General features: G+C 37.9%; 1 protein-coding gene across 1 annotated transcript in view; it reads left to right on the forward strand.

The window, feature by feature from the left end:
• ADCY1 (adenylate cyclase 1) overlaps positions 1-27,189 on the forward strand; it is a 348,458-nt gene that overhangs the window by 83,913 nt on the left and 237,356 nt on the right. The gene's annotated exons all lie outside the window — the stretch shown is intronic.

Genomic DNA, 27,189 nt, shown 5'->3' on the forward strand with positions numbered 1-27,189 from the left:
CTTGATATCTTAGGGTTGTAAAGGATGAGCTCAATTTCCAGCTAAGCATCACATGTCTACATATTTAACCTGGCTGGAAAATGAAATTTCCCTCTTCTCTCCAAGACCAGGGAACCTTCATTCTATTGGGAGTAGTCTCTCTTTCCTTTTCTAAGAAAACTCTTGATATTAATTCTAATACTTTCTGATTTTCTATGTTTTTTTAAAAAAAAGTCGTCTTGTTTTTCGATCTTTGCACTACAAGATAAGAGTCTCTAGTCTGCTTCCTCCACCCCCAAACCCTCACAGCCCTATGGGGCTTCGCTTTCTCTAGCTGCAAAATGTGCTTAATTATATTTTTATACCCACCTATCTCACAGGAATGATGTGAGGATTGATGAAAGGGTGATTGCGAAGCACAATATGATCCTTGGGGGAAAAGTGTTATATAAACACAAGCATTACCCAGTATTCTTTTATGGAAAGAGAAGCTGCTTTTCGAAAGGAAGCAAGAGGACACCAGCAAAGAAAAACACTTAAGTGAGCTGCATGCTTCTTCAACACTTCAAAGTGATGATGTCATCAGCATGAGTACTTCCTCACCTACCCAGATCACAATTGTAATAATCACCACTGATATTTATAGACTTTGTTTTTCATTTTAGTCTCATGGCAAACACATACGGTAGATGGGCTTTATCATCCCCAATTTACAGGTGGGAATTCTGAGGCCTAGAGGAATAAAGTTATTTGACCATAGTCCCACTGCCAGGAAGGATCCAAAGTTCTATTTTAACCCAAATCTTCAAAATTAACATTCCATTCTCCCCCTGAGAGACCTTTATTTTGCTTTAACCTATAGTCTTGATGAGCTCACAAGGTAAAAGGAAAGTTGATTTTGAACAAGAAGCTTGCTGGTCTTTTAGTGTAATACCTTCATTGGAAATGACTTGGCCAAAGTCATACAGGTCATTAATACCCGATGTGAGATTTAAACCCAAGTTTCCTGACTCCAAAGTCTATAATCTTTCTAAAACATACCACTGTTTTTGTGTACAAAAACCCCAAAACAACAACAAAAGAAAACAAACAAAAAACAAACCTAAAGAACAATCAAGTGACGAGGTTCTCTGTACTTAAGTATGTTGTCCTCCAACAAGAAACAAACACCCAGTAGTATACTAGGCCCAAACCCGAAGGCTTTTTTAGCTGGGCAACTTTTTCAACCAAGGCTTATGTTCCCCTGGCATAAGCTTCAAGAACTTATCTTCATCTCCATCACATGATGAGATATCAAAATGAGATTTTATTAGAGGAAGTGAGCCTCAATATAAGGTTACTGAAAGTTCAGACTCTTGCAGAAGAATTCCAATAAAGGCCAAAACAATCCATTTTCCTAAGACCTTATCCATTAAGTTCCTGTACAAGTAAGTCAAAGATTACAAATTTTGGAGTGAATCAAAGTATGACTAAGTATTGGGACAACTTAATTTATATATGTGTGGCTTGTGGCACTGGTCTTATTCTTGATAGTTATGCTTTCTTGCCTGAGCTTAGCAGCTTTCTTTAGCAGAAAATAAAAGGCCCTGCTTTCCCCATCATTTCAGTGTTGTATGTGTCCTAATTTGATAGTAGAACTGTATGGCACTGGATACCTAATCTTTTTGTTAGGAGAAACTACTTTTGATTTTTCAGTACTTATCAGCTATTCGTTGGCTACTCCAAACACTCTGATCACAAATATTCCTCCCAGGGAAACTACCAATTATTGGTCCAACCTCTGGGACTTGTCATTCCAGTCATAACTGAAACCATGTAGATGTATTTCTGGGGATACTAGGTAGCAGACCAAGTAATGGACAGAAGATTGTTATTAGCAATGGATGCAAGAGATGCTAATGATTACTCATTTCAGTCAATATTAGCCTGCAACCTGAGTGAAAATACAAGAAGTTTGGAAGGCATCCTCCTATGGGAAATTTGGAATATAGGATTAAAACCACAGATTGTAATATATTTGCCAGACACTAGATGAATTAATATTTATTCTTATAGGTTGTAGCAACTATGTCCTGGTTAAAGCTCTAAGTCAGGCAAAGCAAGAGAATGATTATTCAGAGCCTGGAGAGACAAATGTACAGTAAATATAACCATACTGCAAACAATTGGCAGAGCCACAGCCCTACTCCATGGTGAAAGACCCCCTATATCTTTGTCATACCAGTGAGGAGTTCATAGCCATTGCTGGTTAGCATCAGACATAATCCAATATTGCTGGAAGATCTTGTTGGTTAGTCATTTTTCAGTCATGTCTGACTCTTCATGACCCCATTTGGGTTTTATTGGCAAAGGTACTGGAGTCATTTGCCATTTCCTTCTCCAGTTCATTTTACAGATGAGGAACTGAGGCAACCAGAGTTAAGTGACTTGCCCAGGGTCACACAGCTAGTAAGTGTCTGAGGCCAGATTTTAACTCAGGAAAATGAATTTTCCAACTCCAGACCTGGCACTCTATCCACTCTATGACTGCCTTAGCTGGGGGGGAAGATCTATCAAAGAGTAAATCAAGGCATGGACACTATGAATCAACTGCTGCAGCTAAGTTTTCCTGAAATTCCTGCCCCAAGTCATGCAGTAATCAACCTATCCTCCCTTGTGTGATGTGTGCATGTATCTTAATACTTTGCAGCAATCTGTGTGTTGTCTTTGTTCCTCAGAGAGGACATGATTAACCAACCCCTCCCCTAGGCCCTCTAACCCCTGACTTCTAGGATGCTGTTGTTTCTTTTTTTTTTCCTTTTTTTTTTGTGAGGCAATTGGGGTTAAGTGACTTACCCAGGGTCACACAGCTAGTAAGTGTTAAGTGTCTGAGGTCGGATTTGAACTCAGGTCCTCCTGAATCCAGGGCTGGTGCTCTATCCACTGCGCCACCTGGTTGCCCCGATGCTATTGTTTCTTGACAATGTTCTACCTGTCTGACCACTTCCCAGTCTTTGTATGCCTGAGGATAGGTGTTCCTTGAGGTTCTGTCTTGGGTTCTTTTCTCCTCTCTCCCTTTCTCTCTACCATCCTCCTTGATAATTTCATCAGCTCTCTGGGGATCATTTATCATTTCTTATACAGATGACTTAAAATTCTTTTCACAGAGTCCCTGAAAGGTACAGAAAATACAATATCCCATTGTACTTACTATTTGCTGACTATAGAAAAGTGTTCAATTCAGAAGAGAAAAATTCCACTTTAAGGTTTCTCCTCTAACAGGGTCTCTCCTATGCATTTGGCAAAATCACACAAAGTTTCTCAGAAGATCCAAAAACACGAATAACTCTCTGATGCCTAATATCAAGTGATTTACAAAACATGGTGATTGGTGCTCATCAAAGTAGTTTTCCATTGCCATGGAAAAGGTTCAGTATGGGATCCAAATGGAAGTTGGATTCCCTATAGATGTCCATTACTTGGTGAGCTCCTCCAGATGCTTTTATTTGTAGATGACATTGTGGTGGTGATTGTATTAGCCCTGGATTGTTGCAGAACCTCCTAACTAAATACAATCTACAATCACTAAACAGAGTTGACCTAACCATCTATACAGGGAAAAACTAAGGAAATTAAAATTGGAGCTGGTTCATCAACCAATCAATAAATATTTATTAAGCATCTACTATGTGTCAGGTATTGTGTTAAGTGATAAACAGAGGCAAAAGATAGTTCTTGCCTTCCAGAAGCTCACAATCTAATGGAGGAAATAATATACAACAAATCTATACAAATAAGCTATTTGCAAGATAAATAGGAAATAATTAACCAAAGGGAAAGCACTAGATTTATATATCCTAGAAATCAGGGATGGGCAGTCAACTGGACCCTGAATTAAAAAATAGAAAAATAAGTTGAATTGCTTTTGGGAAATTGTATAATGCTCTCAATGATGCTAAGCTTCTCTCCCATCCAAAGGACCACCTTTTAAAAACATCAGTGTTCTTGTGATGTTGTTTGGCTTTGAGTTGACATATAGAAAAGTCTCCAAAGAATTAAACTTTCAGAGTCATCGAAAGGATAATGATAAGGCTCATGTTGGGTGTGAACAATTGTGACATTACCATTGAAGAATTAATTATACATGGGATGAAGTTTCAGGGACATTGACAATAAGATGTCAGACAAGAAAAGAAGATGGGCTAACTAATTAGGAATAAGCAACAACCAGCCTCCCCAATGCTGTAATATTTATGCAGTGTCAAGAGAGTTAAGTGGAGGCTCTCAGCATATTAGGTTTACTCACAATGGAGAATTTAAAGGAGTGAAAAGGAGTTCATGTGGATAGGAAGATATGCTGGATTGTCACTGGCACCACTGGCAGGAATACCAACACATCCCTCAAAAGTTTCAAGTTTTGTACTTTAACTTCTAAAAAACTACTAGATCTTGTCTCCCCAACTAGAATGTAAGTTCTAGTGAGGACAGAGACCAGATTATACCTCTTCATAACCTGCACTTCATAGAGCATAATACATAATAGTCACCTTATAGCACAATTCATAAATAGATGTAGCTAGGGGGCAGCTACATAGTACAGTGGATGGAGCACTGGGTCTAGAGTCAGTAGGACCTGAGTTCAAATCTGATATCAAACATTTACTAGCTGTTTGATCCTGGGCAAGTCACTTAACCCTAATTTCCTTAAAAAAGAAAGAGAGGGGCAGCTAGATGGTGCAGTGGATAAAGCACTGGCCCTGGATTCAGGAGTACCTGAGTTCAAATCCGGCCCCAGACACTTGCCACTTGCTAGCTGTGTGACCCTGGGCAAGTCACTTAACCCCAATTGCCTCACCAAAAAAAAAAAAAAAAAAAGAAAGAGAGAAAGAAAGAAAGAAAAAAGAAAAGGAAAAGTAGAAGCAGCTAGGAAGTCAATAGTGTGCTGACCTTTGAAGAAAGAAAAGCCAGGTTCAAATCTTACCTAAGATACTAGCTGTGTCACCCCAGGCAAGTCACTTCAAGCTTTCTCTTTGAGGATTTAAAATAATAGCATCTATCTTATGGGGCTGTTCTAAGGATCAAATGAGAAAATATGTGTAATTTTGTTGTTCAGTTTTGTCTGACTCTGTGACTCCACTTGGGATCTTCTTGGCAAAGATACTGGAGTAGTTTGCCATTTCCTTCTCCACCTCATTTTACAGATGAGAAAATGGAGGCAAATAGGGTGAAGTGATTTGCCCAGGGTCAAACAGCTAGTAAGTGTCTGAGGCCAGATTTGAACTCATGAAGATTAGTCTTCCTGACTCCCAGCCTGGCACTCTGTGCACTTTGGCAGCACCTAGCTTCCCCAAATATATGTAAAGTGGTTTGCACGCCTTAAAATGCCCTATAAATGCTAGGTCTTCTTCTTAATTTTGGATGATGTTTTGACATTGGGAGGACAAGATAAAGACTGTCAGAACATTCACAGTGTAACCTGGCTGTGCACTAATGCTTAATATTCCTTTGTTTTCCATCAGTTGGAAAGTCATCCCTCAGCGACCCTCATGCCTCAGTGGCATTTGGAGAGACTGGAGTGCATAAGAATGAGATGTTCTTTACAAGGCAGTTTTACCAGGCACTGACTGATATTTGCCAAGCAATTCTGGGCCCATTGTTTTCCAGGAAATTCATGTTTGTGAAATGTTACTGGGCATTGAAAATATAAAATGAGTACTGAGTCCTGATATTATTCTCAGCAATTTCAGAGTCTCTATCAAAGAGAGGTAGTGATTAGTCATTGTGTAAAACTGGGATCTCTTTTGGAATAAGGCTCCTGGTAGTATTTCACTCCTCAGGCACTGGGGCTTGTCTTTTTCATCTTTGATTTGACCTTGCCCGGCCCAGAGGGTACCCTGAAGAACTTAAGCTTCTTAGCTCTGGAACTCCTGCCCTGGGACTCCACCCCCAGAACTAGGTGAGAGCGAAAATCTCTTCTAACTCTAAATGCTATGGTCCTTTATCTGAGAAAAGGATATACTCAATGCATTTATTGATTTAATTCAATGAGCATTTATTTAGCACCTGTTATATGATAGGCATTCAGAGTACTGAGGCTAAAAAGAAAAGAGAAAAAAAAAACCTGCCATCAGGGAGCTCACGTTTTATTGTTGACTAACCCAAATTTCCAACTTCAAGCATCTGTAAAGTTGAATACTAATGTAATTTTAGAACCTGAGGCCTTACAACATCTGTTAGATGGCATCACTGACTAATGATGATCACTGACTAATACTTTGGACCAATCTATTAGACACTGAAAATGCCCAGATAAAAAAGAGCAGATGGGGAATGACATTGGGGGAGTTTCAGATCTGTAGTCTGTGGAATATCAGACATGAAGAAGATTCCTTTAGGCCAGGCTCAAGTAACTTATATGGAAAGGTAGATATTTTTTAGATTGTTTTTTTAAGTGGAAGTTTTCATTAAGATGAATGCTGAGAAGAAACATGACCATGGTAAATACAATAATAAATCATATGGATTCATTGCATGTGATTGGACTAGGGAAGAATGGAGATGAATTACCTGACTGCAGAGACGTGAACCCAGAGGAAGAAGATACTCTGTAATTATACAAAAAAGAATCCTAGAATTATAAAAGTCAGGGTGTTATTACTTTTCCAACAAATAGTATATTGGATTTCTGTTTTCCCTGTGGGAAAATATTTGCTTTACAAGAAGCTTTTCTGAATCATATCTATTCCAAAACATCAAGAGATAGTTAAGAAAATTGTCAAGAACAGAGCTTTTTTTAAAAATATATATATATATTTAACAAGCTGGGACCTTTTATACATCTTGGAAGAGAAAGAAAAAAAAATAGACAGATGGCTATATAGATAGATAGGCAGGTTTTAGTTGCTACAACATTTCCCTGACATTTCCAACTACAAATTGAATAGATTTAGAACAAGTAGAATTTGGGCAATGGAGGAAATACCTTTCCTCCATGGAACAGGAAGTGAATGTCTGTGGGAAGATGGGGTTGGGGAGAATCTAAATCCTTGTTAGTATTTAGAATAGGAAGGGATCTTCTCTCATTTATACATTAGATAATTAAAACTGAGAAAAATTAACTGACTTGACCAGGGTAACACAGATAGGGATTGTCAGAGCCAAAATTAGAAACATAGTCTCTGAGGATTAAATCTAATACTTTCTCCCCTTCTGTTCTCTCTCTTCACTCCCTTTATTTAAAAGGAATTGCTTGATTAGCAACTCAAAGTTGCTTTCCCCTTGTGGGGAATCTTAAAGTGTATACACCCCCCCCACATATATGTGTGTATATGATGATATATATATACTATGTATGTATATGTATGCATGCATATATGTATATTTTGCTTTATAATTAAACACTAAATTTCATTTAAATTAGCTAATTGCTTATTGTTGTTTGTATTGGTGAAGGGAATAAACATTTATATAATGCCTATTATGGTCCAGGCATTGTGTTAAACACTTTTATGAATATTATCTCATTTGATTCCCTCCAAGCTTGGTAGGTGCTATTATTATGTTCATTTTACAGTTGAGACAACTGTGACAGTCAGGTTAAATGAATTATCCAGGGTGCCACAGCTGATAAATGTCTGAGGCTGGATTTGAACTCAGGTTTTCCTGACTTCGAGCCCAGTGCTCTCTATCCACTGTACCAGTATTACCACAGTTTTGAGCCTAAATTTTCTGTACTAGTAGTGGCTGACCTATAAGGGCAGAACTCTTTAATGTGCCAATGTAAGCATGTGGGTAAAGGTGCATTATAACCACATGCATTGGATCCTCACTGAGGAAGTTTTTGTGGATTGTGATGTGGGTACTGCTGCTGTAGATTACTTGGAATGTTACATATATGGTTATATTTATATGCACACATACACACACATATATAGATATACATATTTATGTCTATCCTTTCATCTATCTATCCATCCATCCATCTATCTACATATCTGTCTGTCTAGGAAGATAGCAGAATGTAGACTGAGGATTGAATTTCTCTTTTCCTAAGATTGACAAATCCATGCCCAGTTGTTTTTCATTTTTTTGATTCTCCATACAAATCCTCCCTTTCACATATTTCAGTCATCAACCTTCATTGTGTTCTTCAACAAAATTGTTTAGAAGGAAGTTAAATTCATGACCATTAGTACAGAGATTAGGAAGGCTGTAAGGCTTTTTGTTTTAAGTTTATTTTTGTGGGCTAGAAACCAATATGTTGCTTTTTTAAAAAGTCTAATATTGCTTTGCAAATTCAAACTCAGCCCTTGGGGTTTGAAGTTCAATAACTAGGGTGGGGCCGCTAGGGTGGGTCAAGGAATTGAGAGGGTGCGTTATTATAAGCATCGTCCTACTGAGTAGTTTCTCCCTTTGGCAGTCACATCCTTTCACATTTCCACTACCATCTTTCATTTCCCTGTCCCCCAAAGTGGCCAGTCTTTTAATAAGAACTTTTTCCCCTGGACAACACTTCAGGTGAGCCTCCTCCCTTCACTTGCATCCTGCCCCCCAAAAAAAATTCCAGTTAAAACTCTTACTTTGAGTACTTGTCACCTTTCACTCAGGCTGCTACAAATAGCCTTTCACATTCCCAGCTGGCTTCATCAGATAAGGCATACTGAAACTTTTCATCCTAAACTTTGTATGGGAAATCTGATCCAGGTTTATAATGGGGTTTTATGAAATACATCCTGAGACTCTCCCTTGTTATGAATGGGACCTGGAATACCACAGATAAGGAATTCTTGGCATATAACCATCTTGATACTATAGTCCAATTTGATCTTGGACCCTAGCCACATGCCTTGTATAAGACAACTCTTTTTCAGAGCCCATGTTCCACAAAAATATCTCATCACTCTTGCCATCTTTTGAAATGGACCATATGAAGCCACTTCATGTAACCATTTAGGCATTTTTTCTTTTCTAAGCAAGTGACTGCTCTGACAGCACAAATGGTATCTATCACCAAACTCCTCATTCTTATTTTATAGCTTCCACATGTTCCTTCTCCAGCCTGAGAGATGAGTACATGGAAAGTTAGCTAGTGAAGGAAGCCATGTTGCTATTGGCTAGCACAGAATCAGGAGAAATCTGTAATCCTTCACAAGTAGAGGTTGACAAATCAAATATAGGATGTTGGTAGCAGTTTCAGCATTCTTCAGATGGGAAGACCTTGGGGTTATTGGTCTCATTTCAAGTAAAGGATGCATGAACACTTAATATTAGAGGAACGTTAGAGATTTTTTTTACAGATATGGGTTAGACAGGAAGATCTTTTGGATCTCAGATTTTTGGTTGTAGGAGAGAGGATGGGCTTTCCCAGAAGTGTAGTTCCACTGAGCTCTTAATCCCAACTAGAAGGCTCAGGATCACAGCTTTTAATGTCAACAACACATTTGATTTGTCATTTCAATACAATGAAGATGTAATTTCTAAATTAATGCCCTCTCTTCTCCCCTACCTCAATGGTAAAGGATTGAGCCAGATATCTTAGGTTTTTAAGTTGATTTGAAAATGATGGACAAATACTTATATAATAGTGGTGATGATGGTGGTGGTGGTGGTGATGATAATGATAGCCTTACATTTATAGCTTTCCTCTTTGGCAAAAGTAGTGAATAGAGTGCTTATCTTGGAGTCCAGAAAGTCTACCTTTAAACTCCATCACAGCTTTGTAAATTTGGGGAAATCATTTAACTGCTTTAGACCTCCATTTGTTCATCTGTAAAATGGAGAAGACAAAAATAACTATAGTAGCTACCTAATAGGTTGATGTGAGACTTTTTTGGGAGGGGTCTTGATTTACAATTTTCTCCATTAGGGATTTCCCAGTGTGGAAATTCCCTCCAGTAGTGCAGATGGTTCAATTCATCCGTAATTTTTAGCTTTCAAGAGTTGCCTGGGGGCTCTGGGATGAAGTGACTCTTGCCTATAGTCACACAGCTAGTATGTTTTAGAATCTGGTCTTGAATTTCAGTCTTCCTGACTCTAAGGATGGTCCTCTATTTATTATAACATGATGCCTCATGAATGAGTTAAGGTATGTCAAATACTGTGTTTGTGTCTGTTATTATTTATCAAGCATTGTCTAGTTTGCAAAACACTTTTGCATACATTAATAGTTTCAGCAACAACCCTGACAGCTAGGTAAATATTACTCTCCCCTATTCATAGATTAGGAAACCAAGGATCAGAGAGTGTGATTTGCATAAGATCAAGAGTTTTCTTCAGCCAGGTTTAGCCTTCTTTGCACTAAACCTCAGGTCTGTTCTAGCAGGGTAATGAAAAAATTGGTGAGTTAGAAGGGTTAGGCTACTTTCTTTTGGATTATGTCCTAAGGGTAAGGCAAATAGTATTCAAAAGGTTCAGCAAGGGTACCCTTTGGGTAGGATTCCATAAAAGGAAGGGCCAGCTCAAATTTCCCATTGCTTCTTTATACAAACACACACACATACAGATAGATAGATAGAGATAGAGACATAGATATAGATATATATTTTGTGGGGCAATGAGGGTTAAGTGACTTCCCCAGGGTCACACAGCTGTATGTCAATTTTCTGAGGCCATATTTGAACTCAGGTCCTCCTGAATCCAGGGTGGATACTTTTTCCACTGAGCCACTTAGCTGCCCCTTAATATCTTTTTTCTAAACACTCATCTAAACATTATTGAGTTCCAAATTCTTTCTCCCCCTAGCCCCTTCCCAACCCATTGGGAGGGCAAGCAATATAATATCCATTATACATGTGAAGTCCTGCAAAACATATTTCCATATTAGCCATGTTTAAAAAAAAAAGAAAAAGAAAGAAAGTGAAAAGCAATATGCTTCAATTTGTAGCTGAGTACATCAATTTCATCAGTTATCTCTCGGGAGGTATATAGCATTTTTCATCATGAGTCCTTTGGAATCGTCTTGGATCATTGTCTTGATCAGAGTAGCTAAGTCTTCTACAGTTATAATCATCATTAAAATATTGTTGTTACTGTGTACAGTATTCTCCTTGTCCTCCTCACTTCATTTTGTATCAATTCATCGAAGTCTTACTAGGTTTTTCTGAACCCAATCTTCCCTCATTTCTAATAGCATAATAGTATTCCCTCACAATAATATACATCTTGTTTAGCCTTTCCCCAACTAATGGGAATTCCCTTAATTTCCAATTCTTTGCCACCACAAAAAGAGCTGCTTTAAGTATTTTTTTTATAAATAGGTCTTTTTCCCTTCTCTTTGATCTCGTTGGGATACAGACCTAGTAGAGATATTGCTGAGTCAAAGATATGAAGTTTTATAATCCTTTGGGCATAATTCCAAATTGTTTTCTAGAATGGCTGAACTAATTTACAGCTTAACCAACAGTGCATTAGTATCCCTATTTTTTCTACATCTTCTCCAGCATTTGTCATTTTCATTTTCTGTCATGTTAGCCAATCTGAAAGGTTTGAGGTGGTACCTCAGAGTTGTTTTAATCTGAACTTCTTTTATTATAAGTGATTTAGAACATTTTTTCATATGACTATTGAGAGTTTTGATTTCTTCTGAAAAATGCTTGTTCATATCCTTTGATGATTTATTAATTAGAGACTGGCTCTTATTTTTAATAAATTTGGTTTAGTCCCTTATATATTTGATACACAAAGCCTTTATCAGAGAAACTTGCTGAATATCCAACCCCATCCCCACTATACACCACCCCCAGTTTCCTGTTTTCCTTTTGATTTTCACTTTCCATTACTTTTTTTTTTTTGCTGGGCAGTGAGGGTTAAGTGACTTGCCCAGGGTCACACAGCTAGTAAGTGTCAAGTGTCTGAGGCCAGATTTGAACTCAGGTACTCCGGAATCCAGGGCCAGTGCTTTATCCACTGTGCTACCTAGCCGCCCCCCACTTTCCATTACTTCTTGAGGGAAATAGACTTCCCCTAGTTTCTGCTTCTATCAGAACCTATCAAAACCCTAAAAAGTTAGCACTCATGATCCCAGGGTATAGTATAAAGATTGCTAGATTTGGAGACTGAGGAAATTAATTAAAAAACTGGCTCTGCCACTTGCTATTACTTGTTGAATCTGGAATAAGTAACTCTAAGCCTTTGTTTCCTCATCTGTAAAATGAAAGAGTTGGACTGCACAGTAGAAGTTCTTAACCTGGATGTACGAACTTGATTTTAAAGTTATTTTGATAACTCTATTTCATTACTATTGGTTTCTTTTGTAGTCCTATGTATTTTACTTATTACATTTAAAAACGTCACTGAGAAATGGTCCATAGATTTTACCAGACTGCCAAAGGGGTCTATGATGCAGAAAAGGTTAAGAATCCATGATCTATAGCTAGGTCATGTGACTGCTGAGGTCCCTTCTAGTTCTAAGATGAAGATCTTATAATCCTATGACACTGTGATCCAACGAGCTGAGAGAAATGTGAGTGCCCTCCCTGACTTTCCTGGATCATAGAATTTAGAACAAATAAAGGGAATCCTTAGAGACCTTATAGCACAAACCTTTTACTTTGTTGATAAGAAAATTAAGCTACAGCCCAGACAACTTGACCAAGGTCATGTAGGTAATGAATCCAGGTAAGCATGCAGTTTTCTGATTTATGGTGGTGTCCAGTTTTTTGCTTGGCAGAGAAGAGGAATCTGAGAGCTTTTCCCAACTGATGTCACTTTAATCGGGAGGTTCAGATTTCCTCCTCATACTGTCCTGCTCATCAGAGAGATCTATTTGTCAACTCTAGAATCTTTCTGAAGGGTAGGGACAGAATGAATTAATTTTCTTGGTGGCATTAAGTAAAAATGAGGGAAGGAAGTTTAGCATTTATTAAACATCTATTGTGGCCCAGGAGATTTACAAATATTGTCTCATTTGATTCTGAAAACAACTCTGTGGGGCAGCTAGATGGTGCAGTGGATAGAGCACTGGTCCTGGAGTCAGGAGGACCTGAGTTCAAATCTGGCCTCAGACACTTAACACTTACTGGCTGTGTGACCCTGGGTAAGTCACTTCACCTCAATTGCCTCACACACACAAAAAAGAAAACAACTCTGTGAGGTAGGTGCTATTCTTATCCTCAATTTACAGTTGAGGAAACTGAGGCAGAGGTTGACTTGCCCAGGATCACATAGCTAGTAAGTGTCTGAGACTAGATTTCAACTCAGTTCTTTCTGAATGTAGACACAGTACTCTATCTACTGCACCAACTAGCTATCTCCTAGACTAATGAATGGATATTTCAAAGAGGCAGACTTTCTTGGTGTAATTAAAAATTTCTTAAGGGTTAGCACTATATAAAAGTAGAATAAATAGGCCATTTCAAGAGGGCTTCAAATGAAGGCTAGGTGATCACTTCTCAGGGATTGAGTAGAGAGAATTTTCAGGCAAGCATGGGATGGACTAGATACACCAGGAGTTCCTTTCTAACATCATGATTTCTAATTAAGACATGGTACTAGGTCTCTGGATTGGAAAAATCACTGGAAGTGAAGAAATAGCTTTTACTCATATTTGCTTCGCTGCTTTAAAGAACTTCTCTCCACTTTGCCAGTTGATCATTAGGTCTCCCTGTTGTTATGTGGGAGAAGTGGTAGTAAGAAAGCTGTGAGCTCATTTGTTATGGCCCACTTTTTGCCTTTAACTCACCAGAGATCACTCATTCCCTAGTCATACAATACATGGCCAGACCTAGCTCATCAGCTTAACAGCAGCATGTAGCCAGGAGAGGACTCACAGGAAAGAGAAACACAGTAGTAAGCATGAAGGAATGACTCCTGGAACACCAGCTATGTTTCCTAAATGCTGGAAAAGTCAGTCTCTCTCTCTCTCTCTCTCTCTCTCTCTCTCTCTCTCTCTCTCTCTCTCTCTCTCTTTCTCTCTCTCTCTCTCTCTCTCTCTCTCTCTCTCTCTCTCTCTCTCTCTCTCTCTCTCTCTCTCTCTCTCTCTCTCTCTCTCTCTCTCCCCGGTAACAGAGTAACATAGTGTTGTAAAGGATCCTTTTCAAATATCATCACTGGGGATTCTCCCTGCTTTTCTGTGTTTGCTGAAGTTGTCACTAGCAAGGACTTCTGTTTCCCTGAGGTACTAGCTTTGGCTGCTTTGTTCCTGCCTCAGGGCCTTCATACTTCTGCTTTCTCTGCTGTGCTAACAGGGCACAAGTGTGGCTAACTGTGACCCAGACATCAGGCTAGCAAACATAACCTACACTTCAAAGGGCTGCCACAAGGGAGATGAAGCATAAGAACAATCTTCCTATTTCCCATAACATCTTTTTCCCATGATACTATAGTGTCTTTTCCCCTCAAAGAACAATAAGCAGAAATTTTTTTAAAAAAATACAATGAAGAGGGGGGAAAACTGATCCTAAGACTCTGTTCCCAAGTCCTTCCTTCAGCAGTAGAAATTATTTTGACTTTTCATTTGATTTTCTGTTTCCTGTAATCTCAACTACCCATTTTAGGCCCTATAATTTTTATCCACAATGGAAACTTAATTTTGTACTCAGATAAGAGTGATGGTTTGTACGAAAGCTTTAATACAGCTGCATAAGTGCTGAAGAGGAAAACCAGAAAATAATCCATTCAATTATACCTAGTTCAAAATCAATGAGTCAGATGGAAAAAAACATCATTTCTTTTTTTTTTCCATTTCTTATTCATATGATTTAGTTTGAAATGGAGCCAAAAAAGTGAATTGTTGTGTATTTTATTTTGGGTCTTCTTTGTTGTGGGAGTAGGGGATGGATAAAAATATATATAATACCTGTTTCTAACCACTTATGGTGACCTTGGGCAACCTATGGAATTGAATGATTCTAGCTAATTAACTTTGATCAGTGTATAAGAGCCACCTCTATCAGAAGAGGGAAAAGACTGAGATCATGAAAAATTGGGCTGTCCATCTGTCATCTTGTTCCTTGACTGGACCACCCACATTTTTATTTATAATTCTCAGTCTCAGCAACTGTTTCTGTAAAAGTCACCATGGGTACTTAGCACACTACAGCCCACCTTACAACTTTCCACAGTCACCTGGCTAGTATATGCAGACCTCAATCAGAAACCTCCTTCCCTTAATACTATTGTTCTTTATTCTGCATCATGGTAAGCATAACACTTGTGTGAATACATTTTGGAAACTCCAAGGTTCTCTATAAATGCAAATAATTATTGTTATTGTCATAATTTTGATTGTTCGAAAGGCAGCTTTGTCATGATGGATAGTGGGCTAACTTTGAAATCAGTCACACTTTGCTGTCTTTGCTTGACACAAACTAGTTGGATGAACATGGAGGAAGTCACTTAACCTCTGGGTGACCCAGGCAATTCTAAATTTTTTTTTTGTGGTACAATGGGGGTTAAGTGACTCACCCAGGGTCACACAGGTAGTAAGTGTCAAGTGTCTGAGACCAGATTTGAACTCAGGTACTCCTGAATAGAGGGCCAGTGTTTTACCCACTGTACCACCTAGCTGCCCCCAGGTAGTTCTTTAAGATTTTAAGTTACCCAAAATTTCCATCTATAGTTGTGGAGTTTGTGTGTTTCCATATTGGGAGTTCCCCATGCTTATGTTGTTAGGTTGCTCCCCTCCCCAAAAAAGTTATTTTTTAAAGTCTGCTGAATCCTTAAAAAAAAAACCCTGCTATTGTAAGTTGCTATTATAATTTTCTAGGGAAGGTATTGTTGTTTGTCCTTTGTTCCTGAAGAGGGCCATGACATCGGGAGATGTCATGACTTGCAATGAATTTGATTTGAGTTAGGGCTGTGCAAAGTCATCAGCCTCACTCTCTACTCCAGAATCATCTGGGTCCAGTGTCAAGATATATATATATATATATATATATATATATATATATCTCAGGATGCCTGGAAATGACCCCAGATGTTTAAGGAAATTGGGATTAAGTGACTCACCCAGGGTCACACAGCTAGTAAGTGTCTGAAATGAGATTTGAATTCAGGTCCTCTTGATTCCAGGGCCAGTGCTCTATCTACTGTGCCAGCTGATTGCTGATTATACTTCTATCTAGGGAAGCTAGATGGAAGTAGAATCACCAATCAATATGATTAGAGAGCAGGGGATAACTTGGTGATATTCATCTATGACACTTCTCTGTTATTCTACATACGGACACTAATATCACTAAATTCCCACCTCTCCCATTTACCCCTTTATCAAATGCCTTCAGTTCATCAAACATTTAAAATTGTTCTTATAACATGTATATTGTAGAGCACTTCATAATTATCCTCATGCAATGTGATGTGATGGATAAAAGCCTTGTATTAGAAGACCTTACCCCAAATCCTGCCTCAGCAAACACTAACTCTGTGACCCTGGATAATCATTTCAACCTCTCAGTGACCAAGGTAGTTCACTCAGACTCCACATTACAGAGTTGTGACTCTCCCTAGTTGGACGAAGTTTCTACAAAGAAAAAAATTTCTAGTCTGGGCCTGTAATAAATGAAAGAAACAAACAAAATTGCTCTGCATTGAGGAAATTTACTTTTTGAAGTATGTTTTACTGATCATCTAACCAATATTCTCTACCCAATAAGATTAGAAAAATAAATACCATGATCCTATTCAGAAGCAGGAATAATCAAGGTTATAGGGTTCAGAGGACAAATATCAGCAGTTGTACTTCAGTTGTGTCCAACTCTTTGTGAATCATAATGTCCATGGAATTTTCTTGGCAAAGACACTGGAGTGGTTTGCCATTTTCTTCTCCAGTGGATTAAGGTATACAGGTTAAGTGACTTGCCTAGGGTCACATAGCTAGTAAGTATCTGAGGCCAGATTTGAACTCAGTTCAAGTACCACTTTGCAAGAAGCTTTTCCCATTCAACTTATTATTAGTATCTTCTACCTTAGACTACACTCAAGTTATCATATATATATATATATATATATATATATATATATATATATATGTGTGTGTGTGTGTGTGTGTGTGTGTGTATACATATACATATATAGGTATATACATATATATAGATACGTAATTAGGTAGATATGTGACAGGGAGACCATGAGCAAGTGAATAGAGTAGACTAAGCTTGAGGTAATGAAGCTCTGTGTATAGCACAGTGTCTGGCACATAATAGGTGCTTAATAAATGTTTATTGATTAATCAAATGTGCCCGAGTGATGGCAGTGTTAGGGAGAGAAGGAGGCATAGATGAGAGATGTTATAGAAGTAAAATCAATAGGTCTTACCAATGGGTCAGACATGGGAAGTGAGAGAAAGTGAAGAGTTGAAGATGACATCCTAGTTGTGAGCCTGGGGGATTGGAAGCATGGTAGTATCCTCAGTACTAAATATATAGATTTGGTAATAGTTATGTTTTATAACTCCATGGGAGATGATGAGACCATCAAGTGAAATAGTATGTATAGGACAGAGGGCCCAGGTCATAGACCTGTGGGAGATGTGTGCCAGTAAGTTTGCTAAGCACTGAGTATATAAATACAAGTGAGAAAGATAGACCTTGCCTACAAGGCAAATCTGCCACACATTAAAAATTTATTAATTTTTATATGTATCTATACTCTTTCATGTAAAGCTGAAGTCTTCTCTAATGGATTCTCCATATGTGAAGAAAAATATAAAATAGATTGACATATTTTCAGAATTTATATGCAAATAGGAATCTGAGCATTACCCCTCTTTTTTTCCCTTTCATTTTTCTCTTTAATGAACAAGATATGAAATTGGCAGATCAGAAAAAAGGAGATATCATCACAATATTCTGTCTTGCAAAAAAACAGACATGACCCAAATAGAAAAGTCAAATTAGTAGGAAAAAGAGATGCTTTTTCTTACCAGCTTATTCCTTTGATACACTTGGAAAGGTAAAGTGTAGATCATTGATTTAAAAAAAAGTTATTTAGGGAAATCTTTGGGAAAGTGGTCATGAATAGATAGGAAACTGTCAGCTGTTCGTAGCCCAAGGAATCAAGAGATATAGCATTCTCTAAAGGTTATACCTGACTAATCCCACCTAATAAAGGCATTTCAAGCTTAAGAACCACTTTTGCTTCTGCAAAGATCTTTTTTATTCTTAATCGAATGTTATGTGTATCATTTTAGTTACCTATAAGTACCCAACAAAAAAAGCTTCCACATATCCTTGCTATCTAACCTGTGCTGGTAATTTTATCACCATCTACCAAAGTCCTGACAGACAAAGACAGATCTGCATTCTTCTGTACATTTTTCATGTGTGCAAAGAAATTCTTTTTGACTTGTCAAACACAGAAGATCTTTTCCTGGAGTCAGAAAAGAAGAAAAGTCTAGTACCTCTGGTGTGAAGGCTTGCTGAACCCTTTTCGGGGCTGCTCATTCACCTTTGGGGTCTACTTGCCATCCAATTCTTGCCTTTGGCTCCAAAGAGCTGTAGCATGTGCAGAAGCTACACCCATGTAAGCCATTTTGGTAGATAGGCTGAACCAGGTTGAGGATAATCAATGGGCCTCAAACCTGTTAGTGAGGTAGGTGGATGTGTACCCCAACCATGTGAAGATTTTCCCCAGAAGAATGGGTGGATGAGGGGTAGCTAGGTGGCACAGTGATCCACTGGCCCTGGATTCAGGAGAACCTGAGTTCAAATCTGGCCTCAGACACTTGACACTTACTAACTGTGTGACCCTGGGCAAGTCACTTAACCTCAATTTCCTCACCAAAAAAAAAAAAGAAAAAGAAAGAAAGAAAGAAAAAAGAATGGGCAGATGAGAACAATTTGCTCCAATATCCATGTAGGCAGGTAAAGCAGGTACCAAGGTCATTTGCTGCAGAAATATGTGGCCAATCATTTCCTTTCATTTTCTTTACCTGCTGAAATAATTTAATAATATTATTCATATATTTATTAAGCATTTGCTAAGGCAAAATCATTGGTTAAGATGGTAAGGGATGTCTAAAAAGATAAGTTACTTCCTTTCCTCAGGAAGCTTAAAGTCCAATAAGTAAAGATTGCTCCTTCCAATTCCATAACTACCTTGTCTTCCCTTCTACTGTGCCCTAAGGATATCCCCTTCTGTTATAAAAAACATCTTCCTTTCTTTACCATACCTATCTGCTTCCTTCCTTTTTCCTCACTGCTGTTTCTTTTTCTCTGGTTTGATTTGATACTGACTCTTTCCCCCCAAAGACACTGCTTTCCTTGCTATTTTCTTCTGTGGAAGGTAAGAATTCGATATTAGGCTTCATTAAAAGAAGCAAAGTATCTAGAGCAAAAGAGCTGATAGTCTTGCTGTAATCTGCTTCAGTCAATACACATCAAAAAGCGTTTGTTTAGTTCTGGCCATTTTCTTTTAGGAGGGGCACTGACGAGATGCAATATATTTAGGGAAGAGTGGCCAGGATGGTGAGGGGATTTGAAACCATGCTATACGTGGAATGAATGAAAGGAGAGGGGAAAGTTGGACTGGAAAAGAGAAGGCTTGTTATACGTATAATATCTGGCTGCACTACTGAAAAGGGATATGCCTTGTTTTGCTTGGTCACAGGAAATTTTGAATGGTGGGTAGAGGCTGCACAGAAACAGATACTTTATGTGATATTAAGGACAAATTTGCTTCCAATTATAGTGGTACAAAAGTGGGATGAGTTTCCTTGGGAGGTAATGAGTTTCCCATCACTGGAATTCTTCAAGCCAAAGTTAAATGACTCTTCTTCAGGAATATTATGGAATATTCACTGAGGCATTAGACTTAGTGAATTTTGCTATCCATTAGAAATCAGAAATTCTAATGTTCCTTTTCAGTCTAATTTTATTATACTTTGCCTAATGCACTCTATACTATAACAGAACTGGGTTACTGACTGTCCTCTGAATAATCCCTGTGCTTTCCCACCTCCTCCCTACTTTTGCACATGTTACTTTCTAGGCCTGTAGTGTCCTTATTTCATCTTTTTCTATTGGCATCTAACCCATCCTTCAAAGCACAGCTCCAATGTGTCATTTCCTCTATCATGCCTCCAGCTGGGAGGAATCTTTTTTTCCCAACTAGCTTGATAACACTTTATCCTTCTTTTACATACTTTTTAAAAAATATTGACCTATGTACATAGCTTGCTATCCATTGAAGACTATATGTTCCTTGAGATTGGAGACTGTGACTTTACTTTTCCTCAGTGACAGTATATTATAGATACTTAATATTTGTTGGATCGATAAATGAATAATAAGTAACTAATGAAAATTAGGATGTGGTATATGTATTCAGTTGTCTGGTCAATAGTGACTGCATTCATTATCATTGAGAGTTCTCGAAATTGTCAGAGGACTTAATTCATCATGTGTGAATGTGACTTTATTCTTCCAAAGACCCTCCCTTTTAGGCTTACTCTGGGTACAGGTAATCCCTGAGGCCACATCCAGAATAAGCATCAAACAGGCTTAGTTATCATTTGATATGAAACAGCAATGGGAGACATGGTCTTCTGGACTTAGAAGCAAATTTATAATAATAAAGTGTCTGTCATTCAATTGGATTTGGAGATTTTAACTATGCCTTTTGGGGTCTAAGGAAGAAAAAATACCTGTATAAGCTTTTCCTCATCCCTCTACAGGAATAGTTAAAATCTTCAAATACAATTGTGTGCATGAATCTGAAAGAGAGAACACCACTGGTGAGATTCACACCCACAGGGGTATCCTCAAAGCAGTACTTTTACTAAAAACAGCACTGACAGAAAGAAAAAAGAAAATGTTAGGCAGATTGCTCACAGGTTAAATTTTGTGGATTGGGTTGGGAATGAGAGACTAAGAAATCACAGTGGCAGGAATCATACTGAGACCCAAGTTAACTAGGAAAGGTCTTGTGTAGGAGGTAGTATTTGACCTGAGCCTTTAAGGGAGCTAAAGATACCAAAAAGCAGAGATGAAAGAAAGCCTTCCAGTCATTGTGGACAGTCTAGAAAAAAGGTGGCTCTACAGGAGATAGAACCTCATGAATCAGCAAAAGCTAATAGAAATGGTCATCTGAATTCTAGGGTGGGTAAGAGGAAGTAATGTAAGAGCAATCTGGAAAGATAGGTTGGAGTCAAACCATGAAAGGCTTGAAATACTAAACAAAAGACTGTATTTTTTCTTGGTGACATGAAATTGCGAGGATTGTACAACTCAGTGTAGGATACAATTTAAATCTTAATAGGTCTTATAGGTAAAAGTACTCTGGTAAAATAAAAACAAGTTAGGATAAATGTAAAGTCTCGTGCTTGGGTTCAAAAACAAAATCATACAAGAACAGGATGAGAGAACTTTACTTCACAAGGAAAAACAAAATCTTAGGAGTTTTAATTGGCTGCAAACTCACCATGAATAAACAATAAGGCTCCAAAAAGAATAATGATATTTTTCCTTTCAGACATCTTTGGACTTATTCAAATAAAGAGAGTATCCAAATAGAAGATCATAGTTATATTCTTTTGTCAGTCAAGTTTGATCTTATTTATATTTGTCTTTGTACACCCATGTTTTAAGATAGACTTTGGAAGTAGGAATGTTCTCACATAAGAGGGACTAGGATGGTAAGATAATTTGAAACTATATAAATAAGAAATATTTTATACTCATTCCACTCATCTTTAATCATTTGGAAATTTATCATGTAGAAAAATGCCTTTTCTCTTTTTTGGTGGGGAGGGTTGGGTTCCTAGGGGCTAGAATATGGACCAATGGTAAGATACAAGAGGGACACTGATTTCTCTTCAACATAAGAATTTTCCAATAATTAGAGGTCTCTGAAAACAATTTGGGTTAGTAAGATCCCTTTTCCAGAGGGTATTGAAGTATCGCAAAAAATGAAGGATACTCAGAAAATGTCTACAATGCGATAAAGAAATGTAGCAAAGGGAGGACAAATAAAATTGAGGGAATTGAACCTGGAACCCACTCAATGCCAAGTCAGAGCTCAATTAGAAAATTAAGAGTATGACCTTTAAGGTCTCTTCAACCATTAGCTTTTGTTGATACTGCTTCATTTATCTGTCTGTCTGTCTGTCTGTCTATCTATCTACCTATTTTTTTGCTTTTGAATCACACGCTAAGATGGTGTTTTTGCTTTGCTACACTGTTACCTAGAGTACTGTCATTTCCTTTCTTCCTACCCAATTTTTATTGTTTATAATTACATACAACTCCTTAAAAGGCAGGCTGATCAGGATATTTCACTATGAATTATCTTTCCACTTACCTAATCAAGATTTGAATCTGAAAAGAAATATTTTCTCCTCTCATGCTTTCCAATTGGAGTAATAAAAAGACTATGTGTATTAATAAAAATATTATTATTTATGGTTTTCAAAATACTTTCAAATATATCAGCAGTTCTCAAACTTTTGTCTCAGGATCCCTTTACATGCTTAAAAATTATTAGGGATTCTAAAGAGCTTTTGTTTATGTTTATTGATTCAATATTTACCATATTAGGAATTATAAAATGGAAAACTTAAAAAAACATTTATTTACTCATTCATTTAAAATAATAAATAAAATAACTATCATACAATAATGTTAACATTAACATATTTTTATGAAAACAACTCTATTTCTAAAACAAAAAAAATAGTGAGAAAAATGGCTTTGTATTATATGTCTTTGCATATCTCTTTAATGTCTGGCTTAACTGAAAACAGCCATATTCTCATATTTGCTTCTGATTTCAGTCCATTATAATGTGACTCTCTGGTGGAAGTTTATGAAGAAAATCTGGCCTCAAACAAATATGGAATTGGAAAAGGGAGGAAAAATTTTAATAGGCAAATAACATCTTAGTATTATTATGAGAATAGCATTGACCTCATAGACTCCCTGAGAGTGTCTTGGGGCCTGAGGACTATACTTTGAGAACCCTTGATTTACTGTGCATTTTATCATTCTGTATTACTTCCTTCCTCACATCCATTGATCTAACAGTGTTGGCTTACTTCCTGTTCCACACACATAATTTTCCATCTCCTGTCTCTGTGCCCTTGCCCTTGTGCTCGCCCAGATACTGCTTCCTAGTATTTGCCTCTCTGGATTCCTGTTTTACTTTATTTTTCAAGACTCGGCTCATGCTTTTTAGTCACAAAGCCTTTCCTGTCCCCCACCCTTTGCCATGCTGCTTCCACAAAGTAAGTTGTTGTATTGTTTGTTTGTATGTATTAGGTATTTACTATCATATTTATTGTTTTCCTGTTAAAATGTGAGTTCCTTGAGGACAGGATGGGAACAGCTTCCCTTTTGTCTTTGTATCCTGAGAGTGTCTCATGGTGCTTGACAGGTAGTAGATTAATAAATTAATACTTGCTGCTTGATTGATTTCTGCCTCACTTGATCCTCACAGCCACATCATGAGACAGTCCTGGCATAAGCTATCATTCCCATTTTGCAGAGAAAGAAATTTAGACTCAGAAATGTTAAATGGCTTTCCCCAGGTGTCATGACTAGTGCTAGATCTGACTTTTACAGACCAGAGCTGAAATCATCAAATGCTCTCTTGATTGTCTTAAGACTTAAGAAGGTGATTGAGAAATTCTTAATAATTAATACTAAAATTAAAAGTGTGTTGTATTGCACATTTTATTTTTTGGAGAACCAGTTGTTAAACATTTACCAACATACCCTTGCTAAAAAGTGTCTGAGTCAGGACCTTCAGAAGTTAGGTGTTTGGGGCACTAATCCACTGGTCTTTTCAACTGGTTCTAATTATTGGCTTTTCAGACAGTATCAAGGACAAGTGTGTGTGTGTGTGTGTGTGTGTGTGTGTGTTTTGTGTGTGTGTGTGTGTCAGGATGGATTGGGGAGGCCGGAGGTAGTATGTGAAGGAAACACATCCTATGGATAGCCAGTCCCATGAGTTGGTTTTGTTTTATTTTTTCTGGGCATCTCTGTCTGATCTTTACTCCTTCATGATGAGGGTAACAAGAATGTCCTGCCCGTAAGCCACATGTGATTCCAGACCTTAGTGTCTTCCATGTTTGGCTTCCAACACCTCAAGGAAGCACATTTGTCAGACTGTTAACTCCTTGTTCACTTTGTCCATGATGGACTTGATGGACAAGGCCTGCCTTTCTCTGGGTCATGCATCTAAGGATGTTTAGTAAGGCCTTCTTCACCTAGCATCTTCACCTACCCAGTTTTCCCCTCCCCTTCTTGTCACATCTAAAAAGACTGGATTTTATGGTTTCAAAATAACAGATGTTAGTGACTACTATTAGCTAGTTACTATTCATGTTTAATAATATCGTGTGGCACTAAAAGTCAAACTAGCTTTACTGGATTACAATAATCACCTGTTCATGGACGTCAGAACTATGTAGTTTATATTCCCAACCTGAACATCATGGAGAAAACAAATTAACAAAACCAAGTGAGATAACTGACCTCAACTTCTCAGTCTAGTCCAATTTAGCATCTATTTACCAAATGGTTCGCTGTTTTCTGTAAAACTTGATGGGGCAAATGTTTCTATATTAAAATTTAATTCTGGGGGCAGCTAGGTGGTGCAGTGGATAAAGCACCAACCCTGGATTCAGGAGGACCTGAATTCAAATCTGACCTCAGACATTTGACACTTACTAACTGAGTGACCCTGGGCAAGTCACTTAGCCCTCATTGCCCTTCAAAAAAAAAAGAATTCTGGGAGTTTCCTCACTAGTAAGAGAAAAATCACCAAGGAAATTGGGTGTAAAACTGACTTGGTAAATGCTAACCTCCATAACACCACATAAGCTCAGCACCAATCCTCCCCAACAAACAAAACAAAGGAAATTATCACCCAAATGGATCATGTGAACTGTGGTTCCAAAGAGATCCAGGTCAGTCCACTTCCTTTCTTGAGCATTCTATTAAAAAAAAAAGTCACTATTCAGCATTTTCAATTCCTCCATTTTAAAATTAGGGATTGCCTATTTATATGATTCCACGGTCCTGTGATTTTATGTCTAATAAGACTGATGTGTAAAGAACATTTTGTTTGATAGCTAAGGAGCAGTTTCTTTCTTTCTTTCTTTCTTTCTTTCTTTCTTTCTTTCTTTCTTTCTTTCTTTCTTTCTTTCTTTCTTTCTTTCTTTCTTTCTTTCTTTCTTTCTTCTTTTTTGGTAGAAGCATTATGAAGATATTAAGTATTTCCTTAGTTCAATAAATGTTTACTCACTATCTACTTCCTACAAATCACTGTAAGTCATGGTCCCAGACTTGAGTGAGTTTTGAACAGCATTTTTATGTCTAGACAAGAGCTATAGTGAGGATCCCTCTTTCCTGGCCTCCCTCAACCTTGGCTATTTCAAGAGCTTGGATCCAGATTCAGAAAAACTGTGTTGGCCTCAGTTCCAATTCTACTTCCTACCTGTTTTCATTTGGCTGGGTCATTCAAGCTCTTTGGTCCTCTTGTTCTTCCACTGTAAAATGAGAAAGCTGCACTCAATGATCTCCATGTTCCTTTACAGCTGGAAATCCAGCGTCCTTCTATGCTGCAGGCATATAGGTTGTAATATAAAACCTATATCTGTATTGGCTTAGCTCTGAACTCCTCTACTAAAGTCCTACTCCAATACCTCTTCATAGTAAGGGAATATTCTCATTTTTCTAAAAGTCTTCTAGTGAGGTTCGAGTTCAAATACAGGGGTTCTTAACATTTTTTGTTTGTTTGTTTGGGGCAGTCATGAACTCCTCTGGTACTTTGGTAAAGCTGAAAGACTTTTTGTATGACCTTTGGCCAATCTACTTGGGGGGTGCCTTATTATATTATCATAATGGTCCAGCCTCTTCACTATGGGTATCCTTCCCAACTACCTCAAGGCCATCTCATTAGCATATCAGGATACAAACCCTATGCTCCATTATCATTAATTAATAGTACCCTGCCATTCTACTTTGGTGGGACTGATTTGGTATCAGGCCCTGGCCATTCCTCATCCCCTTGAATCTGGATCAGGGAAAGAGGGAATGTCTTTGATTCCATTTTATCTCTAATATAAATTTCCCTATATGGTCAAACCGCAAGAGTCCAGCTTGTCCCTTTCCCTGCTTGAGCATTTCTGGTGATGAGTATCTCTCTCTCTCTCTCTCTCTCTCTCTCTCTCTCTCTCTCTCTCTCTCTCTCTCTCACACGCACGCACGCACGCACGCACACACACACACACACACACACACACGGCTTTGACCATTCTTATGTTATTTTTAAGTATTCATTCTCCCTACCCAGCCCAGAAAAAAAAAATCACTTATCTTTTTACTGTTTCCTGAGCAATGTTGTTCTTTTCCATCTGCACACGTTGGTTTGCCATTTCCTCAACTAGAATCCATCCTCCTCCTTGCCAGCTCACTCAAACCTATAGTGAGTTCTAGACCTCTTCTGCATTTCAATAGCATTTTCACTCTATACCACTGATTTGGCAATTAGCCACATACTACTTCTGACATTTCATATTGTCTTGAGCCATTTTCATTCTTTTCTCTCTTCTGTTATTTAAGTATTCACAAGTTCATGCATAGGTCACTTTCTAAATTCTTTAAAGTTAGAGACCAGGTCTTGTGATGTCTATTTGAATCACCCACTGAACCCAGAAAACCTTGAATATAGTATGTATTTATTCTGAGTTGAGCCTGATTGAGGCCAATACCCTAGTATTTTAGGTTAAATATTAGAACAGAATGAGACACTTGTACATCATTCACCATTTATCAAAAGGAGATTTACTTAGCCATAGCATGAAAAAGATATTCAGTTAAGGATAGGCTTTGCTTGATTCAGCTGAGAGAAGCTCATTTGCCTGCATCATTATCCTTCAAGCCATGTCTCTGAGTGCCTCTGGAAGTTCTTTTGGTTGCTTTGCAATTGGGTAATTGGGAAGTGATGTCAAGAATCTAAGCCTTTAGTCCCTTTAGCCAACCAAGTCTCCATGAATGTTTAAATACCTTTTAAGGAAAAATTACCTCAACTTGTAAGGAGGAAGGGGTTAGGATATTGTTCCTATCACAGCATCCAATAAATGCATGTTGATTGATTAATCTCAGGGACTGGTACTTCTGGCTTCCTTGATATTTGTGAGACACAGAAGAGGGCCAAGTAATCACCTACTCCCAGGAAAGGTTTGAGAATGGCTCTTCTCTCAGCTTTGAAAATCCTGCTCCCTGGGTGACTGTCCATCAGAGGCTTTGAGGTGTCTTTGTTACAGGTTTAATTAGACTTATTACAAAATAA

Source organism: Dromiciops gliroides, chromosome 1, assembly GCF_019393635.1.
Source record: "Dromiciops gliroides isolate mDroGli1 chromosome 1, mDroGli1.pri, whole genome shotgun sequence".
Taxonomy (NCBI): Eukaryota; Metazoa; Chordata; class Mammalia; order Microbiotheria; family Microbiotheriidae; genus Dromiciops; species Dromiciops gliroides.